Raw genomic sequence first — 23377 nt, forward strand, 5'->3', positions numbered from 1 at the left:
TGTTTGATTGAGTGATTTTTTTAGATTGCTATTATTATTATTCTTCATTAAAAATCTTATTTTTAATTTATATTTGACATTATAAATAACATTAAATTTTTACACTATAATATATTTTGACATATTTTTGAATTTATCTTCAACATGTATATTTAAGAGAAAATTATGAAAAAAAAAAAACTTCAATATTTATATTTTCATGATAATATAATAATACAAATTAAAGTAACTATAATTTAATAATATAAAAATGATAATATACTAATAATAATTTAATAATAATATAAAATAGTATATTAATAATAATAGGGTTCAATTAGGATTGGAGTTGGTGTTCCTCATATTTAAAATGGGATTATAGGGTTAGCGCTTAATTAGTATTAAGGTTATGGTTAATATTATGATTAGAGTTAATGCCGCTAAGATGTAATTACATATTTTCTTGATGAGCAAAACCTTCACATACCATAATTAAACTATAGTTATTAATGTTTTATTTACAAAATATTTTATAATTATACATTTAAGACAACACAATTGTAGAAAGATAAATAATATAAATTAACTTAAATTAAAAAGTATATTAATTACAATTAACAAATTACTAGTTCAACTACAAATTAACAAGGCAAGTACTCACCACTATGTGGCACTTGTTATTAGTACTTGTCGTTAGGCAATACTCTTGTAATGAAAATTCATTTTGAGTGCTTAAATGGTTATTAAAAGAAACTATTTAGACCAATCATAAACAAATATTTTTCTTTTTTTAATTTTTTTTTAACTTATGTTAAAGTATACATGCATATTTGTTAACTTTATAATTTTAAAAAAATATTTATCTTCTAAATGATTGGCTAATATTTTTTTCCCTGTTATACATGGGTTTCTCGGAAGCTTGCTGGGTAGTTCCATTTTTCTTGATGCCACTCCTCCTCGCCAGGGTTTGTTGTCTTGCATGCAAAAAATTTTCCCCTCACAATCGGAATTTTATTTACCTATTTAAACTGCTTATTGGCATGGTATTTTAGAAAGCTTCATACATGGCATACATCGACCTCTTCAAGGAGTAGAGAATGTAAGCATTACAATTGGATTTTCAATTTGTTTAACTTTCTCGTAATACTTTGTTTTGATGTGAGCAGAAATTGTCAAATTTATTTATGGAAATGGGCATAATGTTTGTTCTGGTGTTATGTGGACATTGTTTATGGTTTCTCTATTCTTAGCGATAGTTTTTATTGCATAGTTGTTTAGGGTTTCTCCAAACCAAATGAAGGAGCCATTTTTTCAAGGGCCACTCAGTTAAGACAAGCGCATAAATTTTCACTTTCTAACTTTCATGGCACAATATTTCTAAAGTTAATATCTTCTATCTGGAACTACCCCGTTGCCCTCATTCAGTAAGCCGATTTCTCCAACTTTGTATATTTTTCCTTTAAGATTTTCTCAAAAGTTTTGAAGGTATCTAAAAGCCTCTCATTCTTATTTGCAGGAGGGTGTCCACCATCATTCTATTTTCAACTACTCCATTGGATTCTAAAGGCTCTGCATGAGCACTTTCTGAAGACAAGCATTTGCTCTTATTGAAGCTTATCTTTCTACCCTTTCTAGAGATGCCCATAATATGTGTTGCTCAAACAATGAACCCTAGCATTCAAATTAGTTTCTACAAAGCAATGATGTGCATTGCAAGGAAAAAGACTATAGTTCCTTCCATGTGACCATACATTGAAGGGATGTCCAATTCAGCGCAAAGCCATCGTATTTAATAATGCTAATAAACAATCCCTGCATATGGATAAAAGAGATGATAGCGTAGACCTGGTGCCATGCTTAATAATAGATTCAACATTGAGAACACTTGGTATTCTTCCTGAAAAACTTTCGTACTAAAAAATGCAATTATCTCAAAGAATTAAAAAAAACAAAAATCAATCGAGGATAGAACCCACCTGTATTGTTGTTTTCTCAGGCCACCATTTAATGCGTTGGTGATGTCTATATTGGTGGCCCTCCTAATCAGACTTTTGGGCAACGAATGTTGTACTACGCAAGATACTTTGCCCTCTTTTAACTAAATCAAGTGAAACGCTTCACATAATTTGGCATCAAGTTGTTTGGGAGGATACAAAATTTATGCTCTCGTAGATTTCCATACGCTATCCTAGAGCTTGTGCTTTGTGTGTGAAGGATTGAGAATGGTTTCATTCCATCTGATGACATCTCTTTGAGGCATTCTGTCAAACAATTCGCGTGCCTTCTACCCTTCCACATTCTGCATACATATCTATGCGAGCAATAGTCATAACTACAGTTGGTCGAAACGCTTTAGGAAACCACTTATCGATTGCACATAACAAAACTAAAAATTATGAATTCTTAGTCTGCAGTTGAAGGGGAAATAAGGGCAACCTAGTCATTAGCTCTTCGATGTATCACACGCTTCATAGTCCGTGTAACATTTTGGTCATTTGCAAGAGGTTGTTCAGTAGTCAAATTAATGTTCACATAAAGACTTTGATTGATATAGTTTCTCAAAGACCTCTTGTTAATACATCTGAATTCCTTTGCTTTTCCTGCAAGTTCTTAACACATATCATGTGCTAATGTTCTGTTTACTCCAATATACCCCAAAATTGTTTGCTGAAGAGCAAAATAGAAATCTCAACAAGGAATTCTCTACATCTGAAATATAAAGAAGAAACATAAAACAATTTACAGCCATATTTATACAATGTTAGAATTAAGTAGGTACTCATTATGTGGAGAATTTCATTTTAAATTGGTCATTTGAATGTATGTGGCTTTCAAATATATTTTTGTAGCTGCAGGGCATTCATTTCTGCACACGGTCTATTAAGAAATCACACCCTAAACAAATGTGCAGACCTGCATCTCTTAGAAAATCAACACTAATCTAGATCACCATTTCTTGGAAATCGAACCGGTGTTCCTGTCTAATTTGCCTCCAAGACAATTTAGCTTTATTTATTTTCATTTTTTAGTAATCGATTGCTATGCTATAGCTATCGAAAAGTATATGATCAAACTAGTAACTAATTACATCAACATTTTATAAATTTAATTTTCAACATCTATGGTTCAACAAAGCATGTGCAAAAAGTTGCTTTGCATATTAAAGGTAGAATGCACTGCACCCTATTTCATTGCTACTGCCTATGTTAAGACTAAATTTCAATTTTAGTTTTTATTGTAGAACAATTGCTCATGCACATTAATAACATGCGCTTATGTGCGGGAAATGGCATATATGAGCCTTTAATATCGGTCTCCTTTAGCCCACCAGATAGAAACTGCATATTATTTTCTACTAAATGCAATACTACCAGTCTACAAATAAGTATGTTACAAAATAATTCATAATTGCGTACATTCAAAATTTTGAAACATTGGTTCATGTCCTTCGCTAATATGGGTTATAGTCATGAAGCACATTGCATTCAACCTGATTGCACATGTACATTAATAACATGCTCTTATGTGTAGGGAATGACATATATGAGCCTTTAATATCATTCTCCTTTAGCCCACTTGATAGAAAGTGCAGATTATTTTCTACTAAATGCAATACTACCAGTCTACAAGTAAGTTTTGTGTTACAAAATAATTCATAACTGTGTACATTCAAAATTCTGAAACATTGCTTCATATCCTTCGCTAATATGGGCTATAGTCATGAATCACATTGCATTCAACCTGATTGCACGACAAATCCATCCTCAATAAGTTCAGATCTTCTCTTACCCTCCCATCTCCGTATGTGTTTATGAGAAAATTTCTTAAAGTAGCTCCATTAGATTAAAATGTAGTCTCTTCAAGCCAATTGATAAACAAACATTAATTGATAAACTAAGATTCATATTTCATTGCTCCCTATCTTTGTATTCTAATACAGGTTTTCTTTGAATTTTTATTTGCAGATGCTAATCCTTCTTTCTCATGAAACAAATAGATGGGGAATTTGGTGCACTTCACATGACATTTTAATATGCCCAGTCCCAGTCCCAAATAACTTTAGCGATGCTTAAGTGAGATGGTGGCAGTCACATTTGGTACAAACCCCATGATCACATGACTAATTCTATCCATAGCCATAATCTCTCTGTGAACAAGCATGGCCTTTTTTATGGCACTAAGAAGACATGGATGTTTGTGCTTTTGTATTTTATAGTTAGTTTGTGATTTCAGAAGGCTCTTTCTTGGTTGTGTTGTTTGACAAATTTAATGAAATATTATGGATCTTCGAGCTCCATTCCTCATAAATAGAAGAGCAACCATGTAATTGCTTACATCACTGTAATTCAAATGCCTAGTTACCGAATCAGTTAACTCTTATCAAATACCATCTTGATATTGATGTGATTAAAACATAATTGAATACATTTGTTTGCTAATCCGAAGATAGTCATGCAAAGACAAGGTTTTTGTGGATGATATTGTCAATGAAGTTTGCATTAATATCTATCACTGCTAATCAACAAAGCTATCAAACTTCCAGAAGACAGAAAATTGGGTTTTACCACTCAGCTAGCTGCCCACAACTAATAAAAAAATATGGCTAATATTATAATGCATTTAGTAATTCAAACTGGCATAGACAACTGTAAGCATATTTTTATTTGGTATTTTAATTCTCCTTGGCCTCTCTGTGCAGTTAAGACATTGCTTTGTGCTTCATGTGGAAAATTTAATATTCATTTGTGTTATTTATAATTTGGGCTTACGTAATATGGGCAAAAGTGACACATCCAGCTAATCTGAACTCTATCTATAATGTAAGGCTTTTATGGTCCACCATAAATTATAAGAGGAGAGAATTTATTCATTCTTTATTTCTTCAAGTCCTATTTAAATTGAAATTATATATGTAATAGATTAAAATATTTTTACTTTTAAATTGTGTGGAATTTTTATATAAATACTTTACATTACATTTTGTATTTATTATTAAAATGAGATAGTAGCGACGAGGTTTCTAAAGTCTATGTAGTATATGTAAATGTAAGCATATGATCATATTCCTGGTTGCTAATGTTCTCTTTCTAAGCCGAGTCCGTGGAATATGGTAAATGTGCAACAGCTTGATTTCTTATTAGACTGGCATTTTTTTTCTTACGAAATTAAAAACAAAACTTGTATTTGTATAACAGCTCAAAGGTAATGTTTTATGAGGCTATTTGTTGAGGCACTTTGGATAGAGACATGTCACTTGTACTTAGATTCTCAAGCATCCTTTCAGTTGGGACTCATGATTGCAGCATTGAATCTCCATGGGGCCATGCTGAATGTATGTGCAATTAGTATTCTCAATTATGTATTGTATGTATATATACCTCTTTTTCTTAATAGCAAGTCTCCTACATGATGATTAGTAGGAGATGGATGGACCACGTATCTTTCAGCCCACTAATTCTCAGAAATTGAGGACAAAACTGTAACATATACTAGCTAAATCTGAATTTCACCCAAACTTATGAACCCAACAGATTTTAGCAAATTGAATGTAACTATACTTCAGAGACTTTTGTTATAGGTACGTGACTATTGTTCACTTGTTAAGGTAAATATTTTGGTAAGTACTATGAGTGCCATTGTTGGATCTACCCAAAGTCAAATATTCCACGACCCTTCACAAAGTATTGAAATTGGGTAAATTACAACGTCCAACTTAACGAGGCACAAAGGGGAATTTATGGAACTGATTAGTGCCTCTTTGAAAATTTTGGTGCAATGACTTATGGCACATGAATCACATAATACACTAATAAAAAACTAAAATAAAAAACTCAAAATAACATTTATCATATCAATAAAAATTAACACAAGGAAAACACAAGAGTGGAAATTACATATTTTCTTGACCAGTAAAAACATTCACATATCATAACTAAAATATAGTTATTAATTTGTTATTCATGAAATATTTTATAATTATAGATATTATTGTTTTAAAATCCTCCAAACTTTGCATGTACCATGACAAAGTTTATAATATACATAAAAAAAAATTCAGGTATTAATGCGATCACAAATTGTCAAGATAAATAATATAAAACAAAATAAATTAAATTAAAAACCAGGTTATCCACTTCACCCAACAAGGTACTGAAATTCTCAAGAGCTTCCTTTGTGATGTCACAATCCTCTGTTAGGACGCCTTTATTGCAGGTTAGTTTGGATATTCTATTGGCTGCCTTGTGCTTAAGAGCGGTTAAGTGAAAGAAGTGGGTGTTTTTATCTCCTTCCTTTAGGAACAAGGCTCTGGATCTTTGTCTCTAGAAAGTCTCTTCATTAGAAATGATGGAGTGGTATTTAGATAAAAGATCATTTTCAGCCATCCTAAGATCTTTGATCAACCCCACCTCTTGGATTCTATCCTATATATACTTTAATTCAGCTTTGACTTGAGTTTTGTTCTTGAATATGTCCCCAAAAATCTCTTTGTTCCAGGTTTTAATTTTGGCTTTTATGATGTTGAGCTTTTTAGCAATTCTAAAAAGAACCTTGCCCTCCACTTTAGAGTTCCACCATTCAGCAATGCAAGCTTCCAGAGAAGGATGGGAGAGCCAAGCTTTTTCAAATCTGAAAGGGAAGTTTCTCTTTGCCAAAAAAGAGTTGGCAGAAAAGGAGATGGGGAAATAGTCTGAACCAATTTTGATAACAGAAGCAAGGGAGCAGCTATACTTAGAAAGCTAGTCAGGAGAAATTAAAGATCTATCAAGCCTAACTTGAATCAGATCAGCTCTAGTTCTTCTATTGGTCCAGGTGTAATTGATGCCCTGGAGATCTACATCAATGAGAGCTTGGTCATTAATGAAATCCATAAGGTCTTGTTTTCCATCAAGATGTAAAGGGATACCTCCCATCTTTTCTTCATCTTTGAGCGGGGTATTGAAGTCTCCCATAATAATCCAGCTTTGATTAGCAAACTGGAGTCTGTCAGCGGCAAGGCTTTTCTAATATTTAGCTCTCCTGGATTTAGTATTAGGAGCGTAGACATTAGATAACACCCAAACAAAGTTTTCCTTAATATGCTCAAGCAAAATTGAGTTTCTATTAAAAGTGGAGATGATTTCCTTTCCTATTATGGTTTTTTTGTTCCAAAAAATCGCAGTTCCTCCAGATGTACCCTCCGAGTTAGATCCTATGACTCCGTTTTCCTTGAAAATTCTGATCCTTTCAACTTTTTCTTTAGACATCTTGGTTTCCTAAACAAGAACCGCATCCGATTTATGATCTCTGATGATGTTTCGTAACACATCCTGCTTATGGGGGGCATTTAGCCCTCTGATATTCCAGGATATAATCTTCATGCTTTAACTGGGGATAGGGCTGACTCAATGGAATACTATGTTCCATCAGCACGGTTCTTCCAGCTTTCCTATTCCCTTTGATGTTTTAGGGATGGCCTTCCCTGCTTTTTATTCTGACTTCGAACATTTGCCTTTTTCTTAATCTTGCTTCTAGTTGAGATTCCTCCATCGAGTTCCTCCTTGTTTGATTTTCCTTCTCTTGACCCGGGTATTCGGAGAATCTCATCCAACATATGCACGCTTTGGGAAGGGGTTTTATAGAGGAGAGGCTTTGGGCTTCCATTAGTTAAAAGTAGAAAGGGCTCAGTATCAGAAGGGTCTTAGGCTTCATTAAAGTTTACCTTGGCCGATTCAGAGAGTGAAGAGGCTGGATAGGATTCTTCCTTCTCCTGGCTAGCTGATCCATCCTCCTGGTCCGGAATGGTTTCTTCCTTCTCCTGACTAACAGATTCATTCTCCTGAGCTTTTGGGTTTTTTTAATTGATCAACTCAGTTCTTGGCTCTGCTTCTTTAGAGCTCTCTAGTGGGTTGTTGGAGCAAACACAATCCTGTTTACCATTGCTGCTACTCCTAGTCCTCTTGACTTCATTCATAAGATCCGTTGCATCCTTTTTTTGGTTACACTCGGATGTTGATGAATCTGCTTTTTTGTTTGTCATTTGCGAGATCTTTTTGTTCTTAGTGTTACTATTAGTCTTGAATTCATTGCCTTTCTTGAGCAGACATGATTTTGCCCAATGCCCCAATTTTTTGCAGTGGAAACAGGCAAACGGTAGAGATTCATATTCAATAGCTTGGGACCATTTTCCTAGTTTAGATATGATATCTATGGATTGAGGCATATCTGTCATTTGGTTAACATTTACGCAGATGCGAGCAAAGACTAACCTTGATTTAGCCGCTGTTATTGGGTCGATCAACAAGAGTTCTCCAAAGGATTTTGCAATGCCCTTGAAAACTTCCTCGTTCTAGTATTCTAGCGGGAGACCCGGGAGGTGTGTCCAGACTGGCGTAGGAATGAAGAAGGGTTCATCCAAGATGAGATTCAGGGCCCATTTCTGGAGAGCTAGGGAAGACTTGCCAAACATCCAGGGGCATTCGCAAAGAGCTTTGTTCATGTCTTCTTCAGAGTTGAAAGCAAAGGTAAAAAAACCCTCTAGGCAGCGCTGCCACTTCCATTTGTCCTTTTACAATCCATTTTCTCCTTATGAAATTCCTAACATCATCAATGTTAGGCCTAAAGCCAGAGAATCGTCCCACTAATGTCATAGATAGGCTAGCTACAGTCATATCGACCACTTTATCCGGAATGGAAATAGCGACCAGACCAGAGGCGGGGTCTGAAATTTTTGTTACTTATGGAAGCCCAGATTTAACCAGCGGCTTCACTCCAAAGAGCGAAGACCATTTTTTCCCTTTACCTCTATCGTATGCGTCCCCAGGGTTCGAATCTTTTTCTTCTCCCGGTTTTGCTTTTTCCTTGTCCTCTTTTGACCCTTGAGATGTCTGACCTCCTGCCTGCTTGCCAGATCTGATCCCAGAGGAATAGTAGTTTCCAGGAAATCCACCTTCCGCAGGAATTCCGCCATTTCCCAATTTGAAATTTGGGATTCCCGCTCCTTTTGCTCCACTCCCATCGCTCCCATCAGTCCCACAGATCTGTCTCTATTTATTACTATGTGGCACTTGTTATTATAGTGACATATATTATATTTGTGAGTTGCTTGACCTTTCATTCTATGGAGGATTTTATTTCTTAGGTTGTAAAATTTTTATTATTTTTTAATTATTATAAAATAATTAATTATTATAATATAATTTTATTATTATTTTGGAATTCATTATTACTGCACTAAGTTATGTTATATTCTTGAGTTGTTTATTTTCTAATTTTTAAATAGTTAGATGCATGAGTTTTAAGTTTTCAAATTACAGAAATAGGTAAGTTGAATCTTATTATCCACAAATTTTTAGGTCATTAAAATAATATAGTATGTTTTAGTTTTTTTTTCAAATTATTTTGAAGTTGTATGTAAATATTTAAATCTTTTAAAGCTTTATTTTAGTTATCCTCATGCAATTTTGTTGGATTTTGCCAAGATCAAGAGGTCAATGAAATGTACAAGATAGAGACATAATATGGGACAAGAATAAACTGTATTCTCATCAATAGAAAATGATCAATAATTGTTACATACAATGTAGATGAGCCTGCTTATATAGGCAAGGCTAGGGATATGTATGAGCACACAAACATGACATGTGGCTCAATAAGAAACAAGGGTAGGTAGGAAATAGGTGTGGGTAGGTAGGAGAAATAATATAATATTCCACATGAGGTGGATCACCCACCGAAGGTGGAATTATCACTCCACAATAAGTGGATATGATAGTGTAATAACAAGATCAACACCATAAGAGGTGGAATTTCTCCTACACACACTATCCCAATGTGACACAAACACCCAAGTGTCTCATATCCAAACTACTATGAAATGCATTATCCTAAGTAAACTTAAGTAAGTGTAATAATATCCATGATGAATAATTATTTACACCAACACCCCCCCTTAAGTGCAACTTAGGGGAATGCACTTAAGTCTACAATGCAACTAAGCAATGGAAGATGGGTCCCGGCTACGAGGCCATGTTAGGTACCCATGCACAAATGCAAATGCATGCAAACCAATGCAATGAAATCTCTCACAAAGTGGGGAAAGAGAGAAAAACCCAATGGGAAAAAACCCTCCCCCAAAAGAACTCTCATAGAAGTATGTGAGGAACAAAACCCCATGTGAGGAAATAGTCCCCCCCATATGAGAGAAGAAGAGAAGTCAAACTGTGATCCTCCCTCAATGAAGAATCTGCACCAATGATAGAAGCTCGATGTATGAAGAAACTGCTCCACGAACATCGAACAACATTCCTCCCCTTAGGAAGAAACAAAACCAAAGGTGTATCCATGAAGTCTCCCCAATCATGAAGGGAAGATGTATGAAGAAAACTCATGATGAAAGGAATCTCTGAAAACTGCTCAAGTGTCCCCATGTCGATGCTGAAAGATACCCCTTCCAAAGGTGGTAAACTGTGCCACACTGCTGAAAAAGGAACTCCAACATCTAGTGGAGATGGATGTAGAACAATATCCAAAGACTCATGTGTCTCCTCAAAGAATAAAGAGACCTCCTCCAACTGTTGTACATAAGTATCCACAATCATGTCAACCTCGAAAGAATGATCATGTAGAGAATGAACAAGAGGGTCAGAGTGTTCCCTCGCAACAATCGAAGAAGGATCATCTTCATCAAAGAGAAGATGAATGTCATCAATGATGTCTCCCAAATCTGTAATGTAGGATTCCACAAACAAACCTGCAATATCTGTCATGTAATCATCCCATGAATCTGAAGCTGGAAGACAATGTAGATCCTGCTGCACTGAATCACATGAAGGCAAAACTGTCGCACTATCTGCATCATCAGGTGCAATAGGTGATGTGATATCAATATGAGGAGATGAAATACAAGACTCAAGAACTGGGTTACATGTGAGAATCCCCATGTTCAAGTGTCCAAAGTTCTCCTCAAAATCTGAATCATCATAATAAGTGTGATCATCATGTGTAGAATCATCAAGTGTGAAATCATCATCATCAACAAAATCTGAAAAGGAGTATAACCGAGATGCATGATCAACCACCCCAGTTGCAATGATAGCTCTAGTCTCCATGTCTCTAATGAAAACTGAGTCAGGTGTGAACTCCACAACTCTCTTAGTTGCGCCATGTGTGATTTGATAGATAGAAAGGAGATTGTTTGTCAAATGGGGTACACACAACACATCATTGAAGGAGTTATCCCCAATGTCAATAGATCCTTTCCCAATCACATCCATGTATGTATGATTGCCCATCAAAATCTGTGGCATGGTGCAAGGCTCAAATGTAGAGAACATAGATTGTGAAGATGCCATATGATGAGAAGCCCCTGAATCTAGAAGCCATCTCTCTGAAGTATGATTTGTTGTAGCACATAGAGCTTTTCCTTTTCTTGTTCCAAAAGAGTGAGTTTTTCCACTTGTAGAAGCCATGAATGCTTGCCCTTTTCCTTTTGAATGTGAGGAAGTGGAAGTTGATGAATCATCCTTCTTGTAGACTTTAGGCAAATCAATGTTATGCTTTTTGATGATATGTGTGAGCTCATCAATCTTCTTAGTATGGCAACGATGTTCCTCATGACCAATCTTTTTACAATAAGCACAAGTAGGTCGCTCCCTCTTTGGTGAATTATCTCTCTTGGAAGAAGATGAATCTCCTTGTTGTGGAGAAGATGGTGCTTTTTCTTTAGGCTTTGATTGCCATTTCTTCTTGTTTGAGTTGTCCTTTCCTTGATTTCCTTTGTTTCCTTGATTTGCCACTAATGCTTGAGACTTAGAAGAAGCCTTAAGAATGCCCATGCTTATCAACTTAGTTTGTTCCATCATCAACATTTCATTGAAAGCATCAAATGTAGGCATTTTGTAGCTTGAACCCATTGTCATCCTATGGGTTTGGAAACTAGAAACAAATGCTGCATATTCTTGTGGAAGCTTGCCTATCAAGTTGAATATCAATTGAGTATCCTTTTTATCAATGCCACAATCTTTGAGTTGTGCCCTCAACTCATTTGCCTTAGTGACATAATCTTGTATAGTATCAAAGTTCTTGGGATCTAACATGGTGAGATCACTATCAATTTGATATCCCCTAATCTCATCAACTTGACCATACAAGTCTTGAAACTTTTGCCAAGCATCCTTGATTAGAGCACATTTCTCAATATGAAAAATGAGATCCTTTGATACATACTTTCTTAAGGTACCAATTGCCATGATATTTTTAGTGAGCCAATCTAAGTGACCAGCTGGATCAGCCTTAGGATCAGCTGGAGCAACAATAGTTCCATCAATGTAATGAGTGAGTCCTTTTTCCATAAGTTTACTCCATGCATCAATTTTCCAAGTAGCATAGTTATGTGGAGTTAAGAGAGGAAACTTAGAAGAACCCATAGCAGCAAAAAGGAAAGAACACAAGAGCACAAAATCACAAGAGACACCCCCCAAATTCAATCAATCAAAGTACCCCCCCAAAAGTGATGATTTTAGCACTTTATACTTAGTGCGATTACAATGAGCCACTTGCAAAACAAGGCAAAGTGGGCTTATGATGCAAATTTTACAACTTCCCAAATGAGATACAAGAGACTTCAATCAATAGTGCAATGAATCTAACTGAGATTCAAGCAAATATACAAGTACCAAGAGAGCCAAAAATGGCCAAGATCTAAAAGTACAATTTCTACTTACAATGATATCAATCTGATAGCATCATATGAAAGTAGACAAAAAAATATGCACTTTCAAAAAAAACGGCACCTGAAAAGGAGGTCGGATGACCCCAAACGAAGCCTCTGAAGTTGCAAAAACTGGGATTACTCAGGGATAGTCACCAAAAACTGCATTTTCTGAAAAATCCGTGCATCAAAATCAAAAAATTTCTTCACCACTGTGGAGAGCACGAAATTCTGGCCCATTTCAAAAAAAATTGCACCCAAAAAGGAGCAAAAATGAGCAAGTTATGGCCATTTGAAGTTGAACTGCAAAATCAAAAATGCAAATGAGAGGGGGTCCAAAAATTTTCAAACCCTGCTGATGTCAGCAAAACACTGTGTTAAATTTGACGGCCGTATGACTGTCGCAAAAACTTCGCCCTGCTGACTGGACGTCCGTACCGTACGGACAGGTCGCGTGGCAAGCTGGCTGTATATTCCATACTGTACAGAATATTGCTGACTGGGCAGGCTGATGTGGCGTACGGCTTCCTGCGTGGCACTGTACGAAAGAGATGACTGTATCAGGGTTTTACCCGTAGGCCAGTGGCCGCCTGCCACATGGCGGGCGCGGTCCTCCGTTCTGGTTGCTGCATGGTGGGGGAGCTGGCCGAGCCGGGAGTGGAAGCTGGCGCTGGAGAGGAGATCCGGGCGGAGGCGAGGGCCGGTGCTGGGTGAGGGTTTCGGTGCAGAGAGGCAAAGGATGTTGAAGCTGTGGGAGGTGGAGAACCGGGAGCCAAGGCCGCGCGGAGACTGGCAGTCGCAGAAGCTGAGCGGAGCTGGGAGGAGACCTGCCGGCGTCGGTGCACGACGGTGGTGGGTTGGTGCGGCTGGGAAGCGGTCTGCGGGTACAGTCGACCGGGGTCAACACAGACGACGAGGCTTCGGCTGACAGACGGGGCACGGCACGGTACGGGCGCTGGCGAACCTGCAAAAACCTGCGGATCACGGGGGTATGGGGGTCTACGGACCCCCAAACCAAAACTTTGATTTTTTTTTTTTTGATTCTTTTTCTTTGCTTTTTTTTTAAAATTTTTTTTGATCAAAATTTTTTTCAATTTTTTTTCAATTTTTTTTGATTTTTTGATTTTTCAAAACAATTTTCTGAAAAATGAAATTTTTTTTTTTTGAAAAATATATTAAAAAATTCGAAAATCCGTACGAATAGGGTAAAAATGGAGAAAAAAATTTTCTCACCAAAATAGGCCAACTTTATAACCAAAATTCATGGAAATAGCCTTCCGGACGCAATGGAGAGGTCGGATCTGGTTTAGGACGCCTCCAAATGATGATGCTCCTCAGATCTGCCTCTTGACGTCGCAATAATGCCTCTTCAAGACGAATCAATGAAGCCCCAACCTTGCTCTGATACCATGTTGGATTTTGCCAAGATCAAGAGGTCAATGAAATGTACAAGATAGAGACATAATATGGGACAAGAATAAACTGTATTCTCATCAATAGAAAATGATCAATAATTGTTACATACAATGTAGATGAGCCTGCTTATATAGGCAAGGCTAGGGATATGTATGAGCACACAAACATGACATGTGGCTCAATAAGAAACAAGGGTAGGTAGGAAATAGGTGTGGGTAGGTAGGAGAAATAATATAATATTCCACATGAGGTGGATCACCCACCGAAGGTGGAATTATCACTCCACAATAAGTGGATATGATAGTGTAATAACAAGATCAACACCATAAGAGGTGGAATTTCTCCTACACACACTATCCCAATGTGACACAAACACCCAAGTGTCTCATATCCAAACTACTATGAAATGCATTATCCTAAGTAAACTTAAGTGTAATAATATCCATGATGAATAATTATTTACACCAACAAATTTGATAATAGAAAATTTTCATAAATGTGATATATGTTACTAGCATGACAAATAAATTTTGTCTTTATTATTGAAACTATAAAACTAATTATAATATTAATTGAATGTAAATTTAAAAAATAAACTAAGTCAAGTTACATAAGGCAATACAAAAATTGAATCCTAACTTTAAACATAATTTAAAGCTAAGTCAAGTTAAATGCTAACCCTTAATGTAATTTAGAACCATAACCAAAATTGTAACTTTAACCCTAACCATAGTTGAATAGTTGAATTCTAATCCTAATTACTTAACAGTGTTATTTAAACTCTAACACTTAATTTTGAATGCAAATTTTATTAGGATTCAATTTGTTTTATTATTAGGGCTCAATTTGGTTTACTTTAATTTAATTTATCAAGATTTGCTTTAGTGTTCAATTTAATTTATTGAAAATTTATTTTGATGACTATACATTCTAATTCTAATATTACATTTTTAAAAGAATTTTTTAAAATAATTTATTAAAAATTAATTATTATACTTATAAATTAATAAGTGTTTCTTTATTTAATTTTTTTTACTTGCATTGTGGATGCTATTAGCTTATATATAATAAATTATATATATATAAAGAAAACCAAAAGATATGGAGGCTTTCATTTTTTATTATTCCACTTCAATAAAATAATTTTATTAAATTAAAAATTGAAAGAATCTCTCGGCTTTCTTTATAAATTTTTATAACACTAATTGAATGTTAATTTTAAAAATGGATTCTCTATAATACTAACTTAAAAAATACAAAGATTACCAAATATATTAATTATAATTATAGTTCAACAATAAATAATATATTATCTAGCATTATTGATATTTTATTGAACAATAAAAAAAAAATATTTTTTAATATTTAACTAAATTACACATATTTGCAAATATTATTGCTTTTGATATTGAAAGCAGCCAAAAGTAGGGGGCTGACCTAGGTACAGGCACAGTAACAATGGACGAAATACAACATCGGCACAACCTCCTAAACTTTTCCTCTATCAAAAAATTTAAACAAACTAACCATATTAACAAATTTTAACAGAGTCATAATAAAAAGTAAGATATAGCATGCAAGGCTAAAGATAACCGAGTCAGAGATGAACCAACAAAGATTATAACTATGTTCATAACTCAAAACACTAAGGCCACAAAGGCTATCCAAAAAACCAAAAAACCACCAAGTAGTAAACATCCTTATTTGTTTTCGCCATGACTGAGCTTGGGTAGGAGCCTCCTAGCCCATTCTTTGGTGAGAAATTTAAAGAGGTCTTTGTAGTCCTCTTCCTCCCATTTTCCTTTATGGGTGTTCTCCTGCAAAAGACAAAGGGTGGTCACAAAGTTGTACATGAATTTCAGTGCGAACCTGGTGACCTCTTCAAGCGTTTTTTAGTGATCTCCACTCTGTTGACAATTTCCTACATTTTCTCATTTAGGGCATCCACTTTCGTTTCCATTTCCTATAGCTTGTCATCTACTTCCTCCTTGATACTGCTAGCTTCCTCCACAATAACCATTTTCTCAATCCTAAGGGTAGGGGATGAAGAATTGGCTCGGGAAATGGGGTCAACAACCAGATTCATAGAGTTAGGGCTTTCAAGATATGGGTAGCACTTTCAAGATGGGGCGCAGAGGTGGAGTGGGATAGGGCCACTTTGCTAGGGGGTTGGCATCATCTCTCACATTCTTAGAATCACCTATATCATGGGATGAGGAGGGGTCCTTCAAGTATTTATCTTTTTTTCAGGGGGTTTGGATGCCAGTCTCACAAAGCGATGGGGGGTGTTAGCTTCATCAGTGATCTCCACATCAGAGTCAATTTGCTAAATCTTCACCTTCGTGGGCTCAAAGGGTTTAGAGTCCTCCGAGTGGCAGACACGTTTTTTCTCTTTTCTTGTTAAGAGTAGAGACCTACAAAGGGTAGACATTGGAGGGTCCAGGTTCAAGCATAAGAGTAGGGTTTTTTTAGGATTAGTAGTGGCCATTGGTGGGGACTGAATTTTAGGCACATTTTGAACAGATACAGGGAGGGAAAAGATCCAGGTAGAAATTATACAGGGGAAGGATATGACCTTGATGGAGAATAGTATAATCCTTTTTTTTTCTTTGCTTCAGTAACATCTTTGACATTAGTAGCCATAGAATGCAGTAAAAAGAATGGAATAGAAATAAGATCCCTATTTCTATGATGATTGAGAAATGAGAGATGGTAGTAGTAGAAAACCCCATACCACCCTTCAAGGATAAAATATTTCATGATGATGTAGCACACCTCATCCCATGGCGGCAAAAGATCCTCATGATTGAACCCACCAGTCCAGTTCACAAGGTTCTCACCATTGTAGAAGCATTGATTCAGACTAGTAGTCTCCAAGATACGACTCTTCTTTTTCCAGTTTTTGCCCTCCATGGAAAGGCTCGTCGCTTATGCTATAACCTCCTCATTCACTTAAATGAAATGCCACCCATAGTGACCCTTCTACCAACCCAGGAAGCCAAAAACTGTTTAGATAATCTCTCATCATTGCCCTAACTTAAAAAGTATAAAAATTACCAAATAAATTCATTATAATTGAATAATTTTTGATGTATTGTGACTAAAGTTTTAATTATATTTAAGCTTAATGTTTAAATGATATAGTGTATGTGTCCCTATTCCTTCAAATAACATTATCCTTAGATCATCTCTCAAACCATAAAGAAGTGGATTTTTATTATATATTAACAAGCATATTTTGCACACACATCATTGTAATTAATACAATAAAATAGGTTCCATTAATTTTTGCAAGAAATTGGTATTACAAAGTATCAATACCCTCCTAAGTTACAATTGTGCAATACCATCTGGAGATAAACATCCGTGTGAAGATTTGATGTCTACAACATAATATTTCTTAAAATAAAATAAACTAGAATTTATGAAATGAAAGGTTATCAACAATTTCATCTATAACTATTATTCATACTATTCATTGTTTACATAGATTTATAAAATTAATAGCTTTCCTAAGCCTCTCATTTATTTACTACATTTATATGTACTAGTTTGATCGAAATCTTCCATAATTATCTTCTATTTTCTAATTGTTTGCAAAACAACATATTCAATTACTATTACAAATCTACATGGCAAGTACTCGCCACTACGTGGCACTTGTTCATATATATAAGAAAATATCAATTTTTATTCAACTATAGATCTCTTTTCTTCTTTTGTTCACACAAGGAATAAAAATTTATTAATCACAGAAAAAAAAAATGAAACAAAAATGGTCAACAACTCAACAAAGAACAACCAATTGATTAGCCTAATGTTCCACAACTAATTGATCAAAAAAAGGAAATAAATCCAAAGGAAAATCTCCTCTATCCGCAACATCCCAACCCTGAAATCATTTAGATGCCCATTTGGCCAAACAAGTTGCAACTGAATTCCATTCTCAAGGAATGTGAGAAAATGCAACAAAGTGAAAAGAGTTACTTAGGCTAAGAATCTTCCAAATAACTACAACTAAATGCCACTTACTAGCATCCAATTTTTGCTCATTCAACATATTCACCAACATTTCTGAATTAGATTCACAAATAATTTGTGTCCATCCAAGAGAACATCCTCTCTCCATAGCATGCGAAATGGCAAGAGCCTCCATGAAGTTATTTATTTGAAACTCTTTATATATGAAAAAGAAAACCCGAGATTTAATAATGCTATATCTACCAATACTTCCAACACCAGCATGCACAAGATTCCCCCTAGAATATTTTCAATATTTATTTTCATAACTCCTTAAGGAGGACAAAGACATAATCCCACATGATTAATCTTTTGATTTGGTTGTCTACATTCACACCAGTAGACATAACAATCCATTGAGCAAAGAAACTGATGTAGAGCACTGGCATAGGTATAGGATAGATTACCCTAATCCAAGAACACACCAAGGACCCTAGAAATCACATTACACTACAAGGGGTCAAGGAATATCAGTTTGAAAAGTCCCACATCCCTTTCTTCTAAAAATAATTCCTCACAAGGTCTCTTTCATTGAGCATCTCGTAATGTCTTCAAGAGGCTCCTAAGGGTCCTATGGCCAACAATGGTTTGGCCTCTTTCCCAATGCAAAAATAGCTATTCAAGGTTTGGTTTGAATTCCCTTAGGCCAGAGAGACCCCCTTCAATCATTAATTTAGGTTCTCTCTACTGGTTTGGGGTAACTGCTGCACAAAGGCCTACTAATCTTAGTAGCCCTGCCAGATGGGTTTTCCACACTTAACTCCTTATTTGTCCAAAAGACCTAGACAAAAAATCCTAGATTTGGATACCCTTTTGAGAGTTACAAAACATATCCTAAGGGCTTTGACCGGTTGGGAACACAAGAATCCGAACCCTATTTTGGTTAGGAGACCTAATAGCCCCAATTAGGCCTATTTTACATAGGAGTGTATAGACACAGACCTTAACTCACCAAAAAAACTCAAAGAAAATTATTAGGACATGGAAAATTCATGAATTCCTAAGTCCTAGGCCATGATCAGGCCTTTAACCCCTGGTGTGAGACTTGTTTGCTTGTACATGCACAGTGGCCACATGGAGTTTCCCACCTTAATGCATCAAACCCTCGACTCCAACTGGTCCTAACCTGAAAAAAGCCTTCAAAATAATAAAATAAATTGGCCATACTTGCATCCCCTCCAAATCCATGAGCCACTAATGAAGGATCGGCAAGATGAGGCCATTTCTTTGTAAAACCCTAGGTAAAACTGTCAAACCTAGACCACTTCCAGAAAATTGCAGGTTTCTTCCTTGCCTTGGTGAATTAGGACCTTAGAATTCATGCATATGAAAGGTTATTGGCCACTCTAACACATCCCAGTGGTTTCCTAATTTCAAAATGTTCGTGCAGTACGGTACACCGTGCAAAATAACAAAATTGCAGGAAATTCTCATAATTGTATTACTTCGATGATGCCAAATGTTTACAAAGTCATCCTCTCCCCCCAATGATGATTGGGAATGAAATTTTATACCTTCCTCAATGTTTATCGACCACCTTTTGAACTAAGGTGACCATTGGAAGGAAGCTGCTATTTGCAACCAAAAGTTGTCAAGAAAAGTTGTCATGTTGAGCAACTTTTGACACATGTTAAATACGCCTACCTAGAGATGTTTCAACATGTCCTTAACCTTCCTAAGATATCTATAACACATAAAAACCTATAAAATAATCAAATAAATACCCCTAGGCCCATATGCCCATGGTGGCTTATCAATTTGCCAAATCCATGTCATTGGGTGACAAGGTGGGGTTTATTACAAAAATCAAACAAACAAGACTACCCTATTACATAGATTGAAAGGTCACATTCCCATGCGTGACCTTTAGCCTTTATTGCTCTTATAATCTTATTCATGAGGTGCTCCCACACTAGAACCTCAACCTTGTAGAAATACCCACATCACTAGGATCCACTACACTAGAAAGATCATGCTTAGCTAAAATAGTCTCTGGAAGTGTTCAAACAATTTTCCACCATAATTGTTGGACAACCAAGGTCACATCATGAAAGATCCTATGATTCCTTTCCTACCAAAGATGCCACAAAATGAAAGTGGGCTTGATAGTGCAGGCTATCTAAAGAAAAAAGTTTTGAATTCAAGTAGTTGCAAGAAGTAGAAACATAAGCTTATGTATAACTAGTCCTATTACTAAGCGGGATTATGACTCAGGTAGTCATGATGTTGATTCAATGGTTTGGTTGATCAAGTTACTTATGCATTTGTGATTGATGCAAAATTTACGTAGGTAGAATTTCCCATAATCTTTGAAACGTTTGAGAATTGAGTGTGACATTCTAACAAGCAAACCATTTGGAGGAAGACAAATTCCAGTAAAATCCTACATTGTCCTCTCTGTTTTAAGTCTAAAAGTGATAAGAGGCAAATACTTATATATTTATATCTATAATCAATTCTAATTCATAACTTTGAATAGAAACCAATGCTAACACATAATAGGGGAAATTAAGTGCATCTATTCAGAAAGAAAAATATACAAGCTGAATTTAACCACACATTGCCAAAAAAGAGGTTTGATATAATTTTTTGTCACAATTTTATGAGACTATCAAACATTCATGCTTGAGGTCTAAAAAATTTTAAACATTCAATTGCAATTCTCTACTTAAAATTTTACAGAATAAGCCAAACTAATGAAAAGCTTTAAAAATATATTGGTTGGAATCATAGTTCTCAGAAATAGCCCATCCATTTTTGCTTAATAACCATGAACATTTCAAGCTACGAAGACAATTGAACAAAGAACAATGATCAATACTGAAAGATGTACTAATGAGAAAAAGACTTGCACCTCAAAATCCATTATACTTGCTTTTGATAGGTGGAGCTAGCACAGGCAAAAGTTTTACAGATAAAGTGCTTTTTGAAGCAATGAATCGATTCTATGATAAGCAACTAGATAGTGACCCACTCAAGATGAAAGGCATAATTGTAGCTTCCACAGGAAAAGCTGCATTTAATGTAGGTGGCATTACTGCATATTCCATCTTCCATCTACCATGTGACTCTTCAAAATTTCTACCTTTGGACTCAAACACACTCGATAGCCTAAGCAAAAAACTTGAGCAACTACAAATTCTACTTATTAATGAGGCTTCACTAGTTGGCTCTAGAAGGTTGTGCAACATTGACAAAAGATTCCATCAAATCAAACACACACCAACAAAACCCTTTGGAAATATTGATATCATATTTTTTGGTGACTTGTACGAAGCACAAACTGTATGTGATGCTTGGATATTTGAAAAACGAACAATAAATAATGAGAAACTGTCATACACTTTTTGGCTTGATAATGTCACATGCTTCGAATTACACACTGTAGTCAGACAAACAAGTGAACATTTCATTTCCATATTGAACTATGCTAGGACTTGTCATCGGACTGATCAAGACATCTCCCACTTGAATACAACATGTTACAAGACTCCTCCCAATGATCCAAGATTTCCATACTTGTTTCAAAAAAACTCAATAGTCAATGAGCACAACAAGAAAATGTTAAACTACTTGCCCACTAAGCTTTATGTATTGGAGGTCATGGATAAAAAGACACTCCCATTGACAATACCCACTTCCAACATGATAAATCAAAAGCTAGGAATTTTGGTTGAACTACTTGTTGGCAACCTTGATACACAAGGCGTACTAGTTAATGGCGTTGATGGAATTTTCCAATTGCACACAACTGTGCAACAAGATATTGTTTGGATTCAATTCAATGACCTTGCAATTGGGAAATTGTGTCCCCAAAGAATGCAAAGTCTATGCAAAAATTATATTTTGCCAATAATGAGAATTGCTAGAAGAGTCAAAACAGGTACAAAAATAGTCACTCAAACACAATTCCCTTTCCAATTATCATGTGCACAAACAATCCACAAAGCATAGGGCTTGACAATAGATGCACTTTCTTTTGACCCTTCTAAGTCTATCAACATGATCTTGTCTGCACTACTTTGTTACGTGTAAGAAAAATCGAATCATTGTACCTAATGCACCAGTTGCAACACTCAAATTTCAAAGTATGTCAAAAAGTGGAAAACAAAATGCAACATCTTCAAAGTTCAATGCAATGGAAACTCCAATACAACCTTTCTTCAGTACCGTCAAACTAGATCATTATATTCTCTTTGAATACACGTAGCTTTGAATTGCATGCACAAGAAATAGCCCATTACTATGATCTGCTTGCAGTAATTATGCTTTGCTTCCAAGAAATAAAAGATAGGACTCTTGAACATCTTAAATCACTCAATGCAAAATTCATGGCCTACTAACATGTTGCACAAAAACAACCACATTGCAAAAAGCTTAAACTTGAAACATTTTTTCAATATTTGTAATTTTCTCTTTGTTTGCATTGAATGTTGCAGACCATGTTTTATGACCATGTAACAATATTTGTTCATTAAATCTGAAAGGTACATATAACATAAGTTTTTCTCTATCGTAGTTCTCATGATCAATATGTGGATTGTATCTTACATAGCGTATGATATGTGGCTTTCTCCTTTTTTGTATCTTTATTGGATTGATGGAATAGAAAGCTGTATATTCAGCTAGTGATAGTTTGTCAAAAATAATTGGTCTTTATGCGTACTTTTCTTTTACAAATGTGTACATAATATTTTTAGAATCATCTTGTTCTCTTGCCAATAGCTTAGAGCTTTTCAACATGAAAACTCTTCTTTCCAGTGGTGCAATATTTATGAAAATAGTTTTCCTTGAACATTTACGCAATGATAATGAGAGGACAATGTGAACAACTTGTCAACTAGACATTTGTTGATAGTTAAGCAATGCATTACCTAATTTTTGTATGAATTGTATCTTCTCATTGTAAGCATAAGTGCATTGTTGTCACAATTGGCGAAATGCAAGAGATAATGATCTATCTTGTTTTGTTATATATGAACAATAGTAAGATGTGGCAGCATATTGTTGATGTGTTTTTCATGCACATGTGAACATAGAATAAAATACCTAAAGGTACCTTATCCTCTCTTGAATAAAGCTTCTTGACTGCTGAAGATCTCGCCGAAGGATCAGTCGGAGTAACTCCAAGGTTCTGATATGTAGGTTCTCTACATGTGGATAAGCTCTTTGCGATACGATTTGATTTTGCTAGCATCACAAGGGGACTTACATTCGATGACCTGAGCATCTGATTTGATTTGGATATTACTGGAGCTTGGAATTTCACCGACC

Source organism: Cryptomeria japonica, chromosome 2 (assembly GCF_030272615.1).
Source record: "Cryptomeria japonica chromosome 2, Sugi_1.0, whole genome shotgun sequence".
NCBI classification, from domain to species: Eukaryota; Viridiplantae; Streptophyta; class Pinopsida; order Cupressales; family Cupressaceae; genus Cryptomeria; species Cryptomeria japonica.